The sequence below is a fragment of the Amblyomma maculatum genome, chromosome 3, assembly GCF_055883805.1.
Source record: "Amblyomma maculatum isolate TAMU_Amacu chromosome 3, ASM5588380v1, whole genome shotgun sequence".
In the NCBI taxonomy this organism is placed as follows: domain Eukaryota; kingdom Metazoa; phylum Arthropoda; class Arachnida; order Ixodida; family Ixodidae; genus Amblyomma; species Amblyomma maculatum.
Window position 1 is genome coordinate 214,772,054 of NC_139346.1, and position 14,055 is coordinate 214,786,108.

Below are 14,055 nucleotides of genomic sequence, written 5' to 3' on the forward strand. Positions count from 1 at the left end.
ACAGATTAGGTGGAAAGGCGGTAGAGCAGCGCCTCCCCGGTTTGATGTATGCAGACGATATTGTGCTGCTAGCTGAGAGTCTGGAAGAATTGCAAACTCTAGTTAAGTATTGCGGAGACGAAGGGGATGCTCTAGGCTTCAGTTTTAGCGCAGTTAAGTCGGGTCTGATGATTTTCAACGGCTCAACTGATCAGGGTCTTAAAATTCAAGGCCTTGAAATACCTAGAGTAGCAGAATATAAATATTTGAGGGTATGGGTAAACGAAGGATTGGCATACATTGGAAAGCATGAGCAATCACTTAAGGCCAAAGGGCGAAGGAATGCCGGGATAATGAAGCATAAGGCATTGTGGGGATACAATAGGTATGAGGTATTGAGGGGTATTTGGAAAAGCATTATGGTTCCCGGACTTACTTTCGGAAATGCGGTTTTGTGCCTAAATTCAGAGGTACAGTCGACATTAGAAACAAATCAGAGGTCCGTTGGACGATTAGCACTAGGTGCCCACGGCAAAACTACAAATGAGGCGGTACAGGGAGATATGGGCTGGGCATCTTTAGAAGTACGGGAAGCTCAGAGTAAAATATTATATGAGGAACGCCTGAGGAAATTGGACAGTAACAGATGGGCAGCTAAGGTATTTAAATACCTGTACCTAAAAAGCGTTGACTCACAATGGAGGAAAAGAACTAGGAAACTAACTAGTAAGTATGCTAGTAACAAGGACGGAGAAATAAAGAGCATTAAGAAACAGGTGAAAAACACAGAAGGTAAAAATTGGATAAATTCGATGGAAAAAAACCAGAGTGTGGAATTATACAGAAAGTGGAAAATGCAGATCAGGAAGGAAGATTTCTTTGATAACTCAAGAGGCAGTGCCCTACTTTTTGAAGCTAGATCAGGGTGCCTTAGAACACGCAGCTACAAAAAGAAGTTTAACAATGGAGATGACGCATGTGCTGTATGTGGAAACTCCAGTGAAACAGTTGACCATATTATACTCGAATGCAATGGTATCCATCCGGAAGTTGATGCAGGCGCAATCACTGTTCCTGAAGCTCTGGGGTTTAGAGATAACAGTGGCCGGGTGAATAAACCGGCGGTGGAAACTAGCAAAAAACGGCTGGAAGATTGGTGGCTTAAAAGCAGAGAAGTGACATAATGTTAGTAATGTAGGAGCAAAATTTAATAAATAGAATGATGGTTTAGTTAACCATTCTAAATCAATAATTAAGATATATGGAGAAAAATGAGCATGATAGCTACTGCTACCACCCCGTTTCAAAGGGGACGCTCCTATATTCCATCCATTCCATCCATCCATCCGGCAGCGCCCATGATAAAACGGTCTATAGCCCAAACGGACAATTTGTACACGCAAATGTCTTGCAAAACTCCCACCTTCTCTCTAGGCCCTTGTTTTCTTGCCACTTCCACAGAGAGCATCGAATTTGTTTTCGTAGTCTGCTTGTAAGCGATCCAAAAGGATTCCGTTGTCTGCGTTGGAGCTCATCGATGCACTGACCCAAAACGCCGAGCATTTCCTTGTGTGCACCTCATCATGAAACAGTAGAACACCGTATTGAAGGCCAAACGGACCTTACTTCCGTTTACTGGAGTGCTAGTATATATTCGACCCTTTCGCACACGCTGGCTGCCCTTTCCTTTTTCAATGCAAGATAGCGAACAAAAACTAAAAGCAATTGCCGTTGTAATCGACAAGTTGTGTCCCATTTTTCTACTCTCTTTCGCCTTTGTACATCATCACATTTTGCAGGAGAGGCACTGGCGCATGCGAGTTGGTTAGACATCCTTAATTTGACAACACCCACGTTAAGCAGAACGACAAAAACAATGTCTCTGTGAGGGGTATAGAGATCACATAGGAATCCTGCTCGTGTGTTGTCACGTGTGGAAGGTGTACTATGTGCATGCTCTGTGTCGACCAAGGAAGGCCTCTATACGAAACCGTGTATGTAAGCGCGCCTCACCGCTGCCCATTGTACAACGAAAAAAAGTTAAACGATGCTTGTGGTGCAATATTATGAAAGAAAATGATGCCCCATGATTATTGCCCATTCGACACTTAACGGGAACTGGCAGTACTTGAGCAGATATGTTCGCAATATCTTGAGCAACGCTTGCTTTTAATAAGGATAACATACAATCAGCAAAACAATTGACTTCTCCAAACATTGTTCATCTATTCAGTACGGTCCAGAGACTCACCTTGCACTTGCACCGCTACTGGTTACACAACCTTAAAACAAATGACTGTCCTACCGTTATTCTCGGTTCCTCAGACAGTGGTTCAAAACATCATTCTTGCAGCTTTCTGCAATAGAGCCCGGTCTGTCTCTATTGTTTAGCCTGTTGGTGATTTATACAGTGATTCAGGAATCGAACAATAAAACGTGTCTCTAATTCTATTCTTACCCAACGAAGAAAAAGACATGATCGAAGCTACCTTTTCCATAGGAAAAAGTTCAATGCACACCTTGTACATCCAGCGGAAATTAAAAATTAAGTGTGAAGCAACAGGTTTCCGTATCTGGGGCGCTCAACACCCAGAAAATTGAGAACAAGAACGCTGAATCAAAAGCAGTTGTCTCCACCCACGTTTAGGGATGGGCACCTCGACTGCAATCAAGTAAGGCCGCTTTTTTTTTTTTCCCTAAAGGAATTAAAAGGCCAGTAGTAGCCTTTTTCTATATGCAGTAAACAACATGCATAATGCATGACTGCCGCAGAGAACTGCTCAGGCAGGTATTATTACCGTTTGAATGACGAGAACAACTAATTAGCCAACGTCTATACTATGTAGCATCTGTAATGCAGCCCGCTCCGCGCACGGCCCACCCACATCGTGGGTGATGTTGGGGTACATCCTCGCGAAGCATTCTTCCTAGCGATTAGACAAAATCTAGTGATGCGTCCCCCTACGGCCACTGGATCTCTTGGCACTCCCCTAGGCGACAGTACTTCAGCTGAAGTTATTACGAACACAGGGTTTTTATTTTTTGTGTATCTTTGTGGCCTTCCATATGCGACTGTGGCGAGTGCACCATTCGCTCTCTTTCACTTTGATGTTTTGTTTCAGCGCAAAATACAAATAAGAACAGCCGCGAAGGTGTCCATGGCCACAGGTTTCGAACAGCTAGGCCATTTTCGAAATGTGCCCTTTAAGTCCGAAAGCACTAATCTGGAAGGTCATAGCCCAGTAATATCGTTTAACGCTTGAGTCGTTGTTGTAATTAATCGGGCGGGTAATTCAAACACACACGAGTCTCCCAGTCTTCCTTGAAACGAAACTTTCAGGTTCCCCAGTCAAGGTGTGGTCTACGTCTGACCAATGACTGATCATTGCTTCGTTTAGTGCAATCACACTAAAAAAAAAAAAAAAAATGGAAGTGAATTGAACCAATCAAGTTCGAACCCGAGCACTCGGGTTTAATAGCAGATTGTCTTAACCGCGGTCACCATAGTGCTTTCTTTCGTTATAACCAGGTTACATTAAGCAGGGGATCTTCGCCATTTGATTGGGCGGCTCTCAGATGGCACCACAAGTAAGGTTAAACAAGGGTGCCTCGATGTTGCTCGCGCGCCGCCGTTCAGTGTAATGACAGCGCCGCCATTTTGGTTCTAAGGAGCACCTCGCGCATCGGCATGACCGCCTAACCGGCCGCATGGACGAGCGTGGCAGGGACGGACAGCTCGCTTAAAACCAAAATGACGCCGCGGCAGCGCGATGCGGTACAAAGCGTGTCATCACTCTGAATGGCGGCGCGCGGGCAACATCGAAGCACCCTCCGCTATGAAACGTGATATTGCTCCGGAGGTTAATTGCGGAGGCGGGGATTAAACCTCCACCATGTTGCGCGGCGGCTCCTGATGGCGCCACATGCACCGTTGAAACTGCAGCGAAGTAGGCCCATTGTCGCAGAAAGTTTGTTCAAGCATGACATGTCGATTAGAATACAGTTTTGTCTTCATAAAGGATACTACTATCTCTTAAATGTTCTTAACATCGAAAAAAGGGACATTTTTTGTGGATTTTGGCAAATTTTGGTTCAATAACCGCGAGTTTTAAAATTGAAAAAATGAACACAGTTAAAAGTCGTTTTTTAATTCAGACTTCGGTAAACAATTCCATGTCTGGTCAGCGAATGGGATATGTGGAACGAAGGTTTTGTTGCGAAAGCATTATTGCGCCAGGTTTCAGCTCGTCGCGTATGCCGTGACCGGCGGGGCCGCGGCCACGAATGACCGTGAACAGCCGCGCCTAGCAACCGCTTAGCCGAGCTTTGCCAGATGACGCCGCAGTCGGCGCCGCGCCGCTGCCGCTCGCTCCTGCAAGATGTGTGCTCCGCGGGCAGAGGAGCACTCATCGAGGTCTCGTGTGGCCGCAGGTACGCCGGAAGTTGCGTAGCTACGGTCTCCTCATAATAAAATAAAAAAAAAATCAGCCTGCCATGAGATTTGAATTCACGTTACCCCTATGCCACGGGCAGGAGTTGCCAACTCGGGTCGCTCCTTTCATTAGGAGGGTGATATCAGAATCAGCTTGCCAGAACCATTTGCATTCTCGTTACCCCTACGACATGCATGCACGCCCATACGGCTTGGTTGAAGCGTGACTTTTTATGTGGGCTGGTAGCTTACGCTCTCGCGTCATACACTTAAAGGCTGAGCTTAAGTGTCCCCAATTATGTAGCACCTAACATTGATAGGGCGTTATAGCGGAATAATGTAGCAAGCAAAAGAAGCTTCCGCCATTGCTTTCGCAATTCAACTAGGGTTAACTAGATTAAACCTCAAATAGTTTGCTTTTTAAATTGAACAAAATTTGCAAAGATATGTTTTTATTCTAAAAATCAATAAAGTTTAGAATACCACAAATCTCGGACTGTTGTAAATCAATAACATTTGAGAAACACTTAAACTCTGCCCTTAAGGATATATCGCAACAGCATGGACGACCACAGAACATGTAAAGGCCCGCTTTAAGCAAATCGTATGAACGTACCTGCGTAGCCTAAGCGTAATGTAATGTAATGTGTCTGAATTGGCATATAAGAGCATTACAGGAAGGTTGATTCTTATTCCACTTTCCTACCTAGAATGCGAAAACCATGCTCCTCCCAACTTTTTGATACCATGTGGTCGGATTAAGCAGCACAAATCATCGAAGAATCAGAGCCTGCTCATGTCAGCTACCTGATACCACCTTCCAGCGCCAAGCTCGTGATGTTTCGCTCATCACGCTGACGGTGACACCGGAGCTTCTCAGAAAATAGACCTTTAACGATACTGCTGAAGAAAAAATAACAATCACCCTTCTAGCTTCTTCCGCCTTTTGGATAAAAAGCAGTAAGCTGAGGCTCTATTGTTGGGTGCACTATTGCTCGAGTTCCTTACAGGTGGCACCGAATCCTCTTCAAATGATGCGAAACCCCTACCAAAGAAAAATCATCGATATCATCAATACCTTGTCCTGCTTGGACCATGTTTGGTCCGCAGTATGTGATAAATAAATAATAAAAAGGTCATTGATTTTAGCAAAACGGGTAAAATATAAGAAACTAACCTAGTTACTGCCTACTTCTATCCCCCCCCCCCCCCCCCCCCCCACGATACGTTCGGCGCTGGTGCCTCGGCTGTTATTTAACTTCTGAATTAAAGTCGCATGATGATGTAGCATTCTCACAGTCACTACCGCCAATGTCGACGACAGAATCAGGAATGCGGGACTTGGGAGGAAAACGGCACTTTGTCTTGCACTTTTGGTTGATTTTGTTGGGAGTTCGAGCTTTGCGTCACTCAGCAATGCATTTATCCGATTGGCTTCTCTTCCGTGTATACATGCAAGTGTAACGTGCACAAAGAGAGCGAGAAAATGTTGTTATTTGAATGAGCTTTCCTGGAAATTTGTGTGCAGATACGTTGCGAAGCTAGATGCGTCTGGTTTTATATATACGGCACCCCTTTCTGAAAAATGCACAGGCCGAGTTTCCTTAGATACAATGCAGCATGGTTCGTTCTGTTCCACAGGAGATACAAGTGCCCTCAACCCCGCGAATCAATCTTCCCTACTGCCCGCTCCAGGTTGGCCTATATGAGCAGCGCTTTTTACTCCGATCCAAAAGAAATAATTTAACTAAAAGGTAGGCCCAGGCCCCAGGGAAGTTATTAGGTTCTTTTTCCAAACACAAAACACAAACCATTTTTCAAAGCAAGCAAAGATGTTCGTACAAAGCCCACAAGGGCTGGGAACCGAATGTGGCAACATGAAAATCTGTCAGATGAATACCAGGTAAATTGTACAAAAACTTTCTATTTCAGTTTGCACATACCGCAGAAAAGTGAGAAAAAAATGCCTGTAACCCGGTGTCCTAGATCACATCACTGCAGTTGTGCAAGCATGCTGTTCAATGTTCTGGGTTAACTCGTGTAGATAAAACCACAAGCGTAGAATTGCTGCTGAAGAAACTTGCTGTCCGAAGCAAAGTGGAAATTTGGACTTGTTGAGTTGGCTTTGTTGTGAAGATAGAGCAAAAAAAAAACACAAAAAAAACGAGGACAAACGGAAGAAGCAAGCCATGACACGAAAGCTCGTGTCGGGCCTTGCTGATTAAGTTTGTCCGCGCTCTTTTTTTCTTTTTTTTTTTTTTTGCGCTGCCTTCACCATGATTCTGCTTCGCGCTCTCTTTTCGTTGAGTCACTTGTAAGCATTCACGTGGCAGCAACAAAGAAGTAGCCTGTACCGTCTTTGCCAAAAGTAACCAGGCTGCTCCGAATGCTGGCGGAGCAAGCACGCGGCCGTGTGGCGGCGTTGCGCTCGCTGTGGCTTATCGGTGCTCGTCAACTGCGAGGATACAACAGCTGACCTAACTTCGCACCCTCACTCTCGCCCGTTGGATGATAAAAACTAGGCGCGTATGATGTGCCGGCTGCCATTTCACGTGTGCGAAGCTTGGTTGTGCCCAGCGAGGGCGCTCAGTATAGCGACAGGGCTATCCGCTCTTCTCGGCAACTGCCTGAAGCAGACATGTCACGTTTCTCGCTGTATAATTATACGTGCTTGTGTTCTGTAATCCGCTGCTGAAACGCACTAGCAGAATTGCGCTTTCCTACGTGTTTGATGCGCCTGTGCATTAAAGAATGATAACGCACTTCGAAAGTTCAACATGCTTCCTTCAAGGTGCCTTAAGTAGCGCCATATTAAGGGTCATAACTTCGATACAAAGATATGGGAAAGCTTGTGAACCCTTTCAAGCCACCTTATCTCTCTTTTAGACTTGCAAAATTGTGTTAGCCCCTTGGGGTGGCTGTTTAAAAATATGTGCAATGATTGATTCTAACAAATTTTTGCATTTGCTTGTAGGTAAGTTTTGGTTTGAGTAAAGAACTTAAATGAAACCTTCCTCACGCTTAGCCGTATTATATGCACATGATTGCTTTCTCGCTCGCGGAACCGTTATTTCAGGGCGACACTGTCTGGCAAACCTAGCACATATTCGTCCTAGACGAACAACAAGAGATCACGGTGTCTGCTATCACCTGCTTTTCTGTTTTCCGCAGTTGCCGAGAAGAGCGAATAGCCCTGTCGCTATACTAAGCGCCCTCGCTGGGCACAACCAAGCTTCGCACACGTGAAATCGCAGCCGGCACATCATACGCGCCTAGTTTTTATCATCCAACGGGCGAGAGTGAGGGTGCGAAGTTACGTCAGCTGTTGTACCCTCGGAGCTGACGAACACCGATAAGCCACAGCGAGCGAAACGCCGCCACACGGCCGCGCGCTTGCTCCGCCAGCCTTCGGAGCAGCCTGGTTACTTTTGGCAAAGACGGACACATCCAACAATGTGGGCTTTAAATTTCACCAGCCATGGTAAATATATTTCCAAAACCATAGGCGCGGCTAAAGCTCAAAATGACACAATTTTCTGTTTCGGCTTTGGTATATTTCCCGCCCCACTATGCGGCTCGTTATATGCATTGTGTCCCTTGGTTAAGAACGGAATGATTGACATCGCGTAGTTTTGTGCACGTTGTTAGTGTGTTACTTGAGTGTCTCATCTCTTTTTGACCAAAGGCTGCCTGGGAAAGGTTATGAGGGTTGAAGCTGGATGAATGCCAAAACTATCGGTCACACGTATATACCGATACTGATAGATACTGATGCATCACTATGTATGTATCAATTATACCTTGTATGCCTACGCATGTACAGGATTGAGCACGTTTCCAGGTCACAAATAAATTCTGCGTTTGAGCCCGGTTTCAAAGCAGTTATGACACCCCCTAAATTCAAGATATGTGTAGTGGGCAGTAAATGTATAATTATCCTCAGTGAGGACCTGAGTATACGTTCATGGGAGTCTTAGTTTTCCAGCTATAATGATTATACGTAGCACGTAGGTGGGCCCGCTCGCCGTTGAAGTTTCCCTGATACTTCCCTTCTCCCGCAAGCGAGGATACTGCCCGGTAAGCCACAAGAGGGCATTCTCTTCTACTTGCTGACTATTCACTTATAACTTAACACTGGGCTCCTTTTTTTACCTCTTTCAACCCTACACGCGTAAACAGGCGGCGAGACTGGTGCACACCATCATCATCATCATCAGCCTGATTATACCCACTGCAGGGCGAAGGCCTCTCCCATATTTCTCCACTTAATCCGGTTCTGTGCTAGCTGCATCCAATTGACCCCTGCGAACTTCTTAATCGCATCCGCCCACCTAACTTTCTGCCGCCCTCTGCTACGCTTTCCTTCCCTTGAAATCCAGTTTGTTACCCTAAGCGACCATTGGATGATCCTCTCTTCGCCCTACATGTCCTGCCCATATCCATTTCTTCTTCTTAATTTCTACTAGAATGTCGGTAACTTGAGTTATTTCTCTGACCCACTCTGCACGCTTTCTATCTCTTAATGTTACCCCTACCATTTTTCGTTCCATAGCCCTCTGGGTTGTCCTCAACTTAAGTAGAACTCTCTTGGTTAGCCTCCACGTTTCAGCCCCATAGGTGAGCACAGGTAAGATGCAACTGCTGTATACTTTCCTCTTGAGCGATACCGGTAAGCTGCTAGTCATAATCTGCGAGTGCTTTCCAGATGCGCTCCATCCCAATCTTATTCTTCTTGTTATTTCCTTTTCATGGTCCGGATCTGCGGTTACTACCTGTCCTAAGTAGACATGTTCGCCTACTATTTCCAGTATTTCGCTACCTAATGTAAACTGCTGTTCTTTCCCGAGGCTGTTGAACATTACCTTAGTCTTCTGCATATTGATTTTCAAGCCTACCTTTCTACTTTTCCTGTCTAGGTCATCAATCATTATTTGCAGTTCATCCCCCGAGTTGCTTAGCAAGGCAATGTCATCAGCAAATCGCAGATTACTGAGGTATTCTCCATCTACCCTTATCCCTAACTGCTCCCATTCCAAGTCTCTGAATACTTCCTCTAAACAAGCTGTGAATAGTACTGGGGAGATTGTGTCTCCTTGCCTAACACCTTTCTTTATGGGAATTTTGTTACTTTCCTTATGCAGAACTATGGTTGCTGTGCAGCCACTATATATATCTTCCAGCACTTTCACGTACGGCTCGTCTACCCCCTGATTTCGCAACGCCTGCATCACCGCCGAGGTTTCAACTGAGTCAAATGCTTTTTCGTAATCAATGAATGCTATGCATAAGGGCTGGTTATATTCCGAGCATTTTTCTATCATCTGATTGATGGTGTGGATATGATCGATAGCAGAGTACCGTTTCCGAAACCCTGCTTGATCCTTTGCTTGATTGCAGTCTAAGGTTGTCCCGATTCTATTAGCGATTACCTTAGTAAATACCTTATACGTAACAGACAGTAAGCTGATTGGTCTGTAATTTTTAAGGTCCTTAGAGTCCCCTTTCTTGTGAATGAGGATAATGGTGCACACCATGAGAGCTTAGATTAGCTTAAAGTTAGGATTAGGCTTTGTAAAGTCAGTATAGTAACTCTAGATTAGCGTGCTGTGCAGCGCCACGCTCCACCTGCCTGCTTTTTTGTGCAAGTATGGTAGATTTTGCACTTCAATCCCGGACGTCCCAATGTTGGCGATTGAACAGACCATTGCAACAGCATTTGGCACTTTCAACGCGATAGCATTAAAGGTCCCGTTCTCTGGGTAATCGGTCTTAGTATGCGTTGATGAAATCCATGTTGTCCACATGCCTCTGGCAGGTGGCAGTTGGCAGGTGGCGTGGCTGAGCAATTGTTTGCTGGTGGGTTGTGTGACGTCACGGGACCGCATACATGGCCGAGCTGGCGAGAGCTGGCAACTCTGGTCGCTCCTCTGAGTCGAGGGGTGAGATGCCAGTCGAACAGTTCGGTACCTTTGAATATCGAGTTATACATATGCTAAACCCTTTGACCGCATGCACCTTCGTACGGCATGATGTCGGTTGGTATTTTACTTAACGTGGTCACTTATGAATGTATGCTAGGGAACACGTGTGCGAGATTATGGGGGCATCAATTAAGGGAGTAATGTTCAAACGAGTAGCAAAGTATATGTTCGCGAGCAAGGTTCTGCAGCTGTTGACAGAAGCCATGAAATTCGCGTTATACCCTAAAAGATACAACTAGAGGGTCATCCACTTGCTCTAGTCTCCAAGTTTGAGCTCCTCAGCTGTTGTGTCAAGTGCGTTTTAAAGAGAATGATTTTCCTCCTAAACTACGGGCCAACATAATAAAGGCATGATATAGCTTTCCGCAGAATCAATACCGATTTGGTTTATTTCCGCGCTTGTAATGACATAACTTAAGTCAAGATCATCAAGGAAATTTTGAAATTAGGTCAAGGGCGGGGCTCGTAGAAGTTTCGGGTATTAGGAATGAAAACCTCCGTGCTCCGTAATAAAAGCTGACACGAGCATTCGTGCCTGTTCACATAGCACCGAGAGCACAACTGACAGGTATTGCAAGTGTAAAGGTTGCTGTGGTGTGTAGCCCATAGGCAAATATCTCTTGCAAATATATATATATATATATATATATATATATATATATATATATATATATATATATATATATATATATATATATATATATATATATATATATATATATAGGCTTCCCAAAGTCGAGATTTTTGTTCTGCTCAGTGGAGATCGTTCGCCGGTGTCTAGCCATGTAGCTCCTGCTGCTTGTAAAGAGAACGGCGGGCGTATAGGTAAGATTTTGACGTACAGAAGGATGGTAACAATAACATTTATATCATAGGGGAGGGAGACCTATCCCCCAAGACAGATTTCTAGTGATTGCAGAAAAGGCCTCCCGAAGTCAAAATTGTGCTCCTTTGAGCACATTCGCTATAGTGGGTAGAGACTATTAGCAATGGGATCCTACTGCCGACCCTTTTTCTCGCCTCCAGACTCGGGAGAGGGCCAAAATTATAGGTAGTATTTTAACGCGATGGCGTTGCCCGTTCACTAGAAAATCCGGCGTCGGCGTGGGCGCTGCTATCGGCGTCGGACTTGTGAGCGAAAAATCACGAGCATGGCGTTGGCAGGCGGCAACTGGCAGCTGACATGGCAGCGCGGTAATGTTTTTATTAACGTTCATCTTGTATTCTTCATACTTTGTTTGTCCTTTTTATGGAGTACGCCATAGGCTCGAGGCCTTGGTCGACGGTGCATTTACTAAGCTGTAATGTGATAGCTGAGTTGTGTTATTCCCCCGTATAACAATCAGCTAACTATCGCACGCAAGCTATAAGCAAACTACTATGATATTCGGAACCTGCGGGGACCCTTAATGCGCAGTACTCGAAGGTGCGGACTACGAAAGAAATTAAGAGTGAAGAATCACGTCTGCTGATATCAATACGCCAGAAAGGCTCCGGAAGGAGTTCGTCTCGAGGTTCACAAAGCGCCTGCAGTGATAATTTGCATCCACGCTAAAGGATTTCTTGTTCCGTAAGATGTTGCACATGGTGAAAAAAATATAACAGTATGACCACCTGTACTTTAGGAGTACGTGCTTATTTATTAGTACAGGAAGATCATCAGGATCTTGTTACGCGTGTAGTTCACTTGCATGATCAGTCTCTGTTTTTGACGCTTTGCTTCAAGTGAAAGAAAGCATGTTCATTTTTATTGTGACGTCGGTTTAACTACTTTAATTTCAAACGGCAAAGTAATAAATTGATGGGTTGAAAAAAAGTTCCATATGGCCAGTGAAATACACACGAACGTCCATTTAGGATAGGTGCAATGGGCATAGCAGCAGCTGCCGCTAGCGCCGCTGCCGCGTCGGAGCACGGAATCGGGTTTCTTGACCTTCACATTCCTGCTTTCTTGCCTGACCCAGTTTCACACCAGCGACACGGCGCTCGCGGATTGAGCTCATTTTTCCGCACTCTGCTTTCCGTCCCTCAGTACAGCCGTGATCGTATAGTGGTTAGTACCTTGCGTTGTGGCCGCAATAACCCAGGTTCGAATCCTGGTCACGGCAATTCATTTTTTTAATTTATTCATGGACCCATAAGGGCTGAATATTGAAAGCTGGTACGAGTGCGGACAACAAAAAGAATTGAGGGTTTAAGCATGGCTTGATCCTAGTGATAGAACGCTCTGAGTTGTTACGCGACAAATACACAACATGGGTTAAAACCACGCCGTTTGGGCTGTGTGATCCATTACAAATCAGTCATTTGCAGCAACACTTCCATTCTCGGAAACTACTCAGGCACTTCGCCTTGTGTCTTGAGAACTTCAATAACACTTGCAACGGCTTCGCGAAAATACTGCCGTATTTTCCTCGCATCAACGTCTGCATGCCTGAAAGCCATTTGTGTAACATCTGATAATAAATTAGGCAATAGAGAAAAAAAAAAAACGCTGTGAGTTGTTGCAGCTCTTTAACGCCCGCTTTTCAATCTGTGGTGTTTTCATAATTGTTATTTAAAAAAGATAAAGGTACCTTATACTTTTGAGTGGAAGCCACGGAATTGTGGACATCTATACTACCATACCTACATCTAACCAGGTATTTTAATTTCTGTTTAATTGGTTCATGGGAAAGGAAAGAGGCTGTATCTGTCACTTGTTTCTGTGGAAACGTGAACTGCGTCGTAAGGAAAGGTGAAGTAAAAGTAGAAAGAGAGAAAGAGGAGCCATAGTGGAAGGTAACGTAGTAATTTCGACCACCGCGGAGAGTTGAATAAATGAGAAAAGGTGTCTTAATGCGTAGAGAGTGAGATGTGTTTTTACTTGCAAATCATAAAATGATTACATTTGCCGACTTTAACTACATCTACCGTAGACAGCGTCATTCATCTAATTTAGTTAAAACAAATCGAAGGACAAATTATTCGTGCCTTTAAACTACCATCCTGAAAACTATACAACTATAAATAAAAAAGACGTATTGCTAAAGCTAAGAGGCTACGCATTTAGCGCAAATAAAGAAAGAGGAAAGGCCGAAGCACGTACCTCAACTGAACCCTTAATATAGGTGTGTTGCTCTTGGTAAGGTCTTGTTGGAAGTTTTACTGCTTGAGAGCGATTAAACAGAAGTTTCACAATGCAGTCAGCTCTTCTGTGGCAATCTGAACGTTGCAATGTTTTAAATAGAAAACGTTTCCCAGCCACGCGGTCATCATCTTAAAAATAATAAAAGAAAATTGCATCAGTATGGTTAGAGATATATAGCGGACGGTGAAGGTCCGTTACGAGCTCCAAAATCTGAGATTAACATGAATTTAACTGTATGAAATTGTTCCACTAATGAAAAGAACATTTTATTCCTAGTCACCTGATCCATGGCGTGATGTTCGAATAAACTGCAAGAAATGGAGGTAACAAACATTGATCTATAATTTCTGTGTTTATATTGTTGCCATTTTCTATCTAGCAGCACTAGAATCAGCATTGTATAACTTAGAGGACTTCATTTTAAATTATAGAGGAGCCTTTTCACTGGGGCATGCTTTCTCTGCTCGAGGCACGTATAAAACGGGAAGGTGATGGTGCTGTCAGGCGCCTTCGAGATACAGTAAAATGCACGC

The 14,055-nt window shown here is 44.5% G+C and overlaps 1 non-coding gene across 1 annotated transcript; it reads left to right on the plus strand.

Moving 5' to 3' along the window:
* Window positions 1-12,428: 12,428 nt before the first annotated feature.
* Window positions 12,429-12,500, plus strand: TRNAH-GUG (transfer RNA histidin (anticodon GUG)). Its single transcript has one exon. It is a non-coding gene; the product is annotated as a tRNA-His (tRNA).
* The last annotated feature ends 1,555 nt before the right edge of the window (window positions 12,501-14,055 follow it).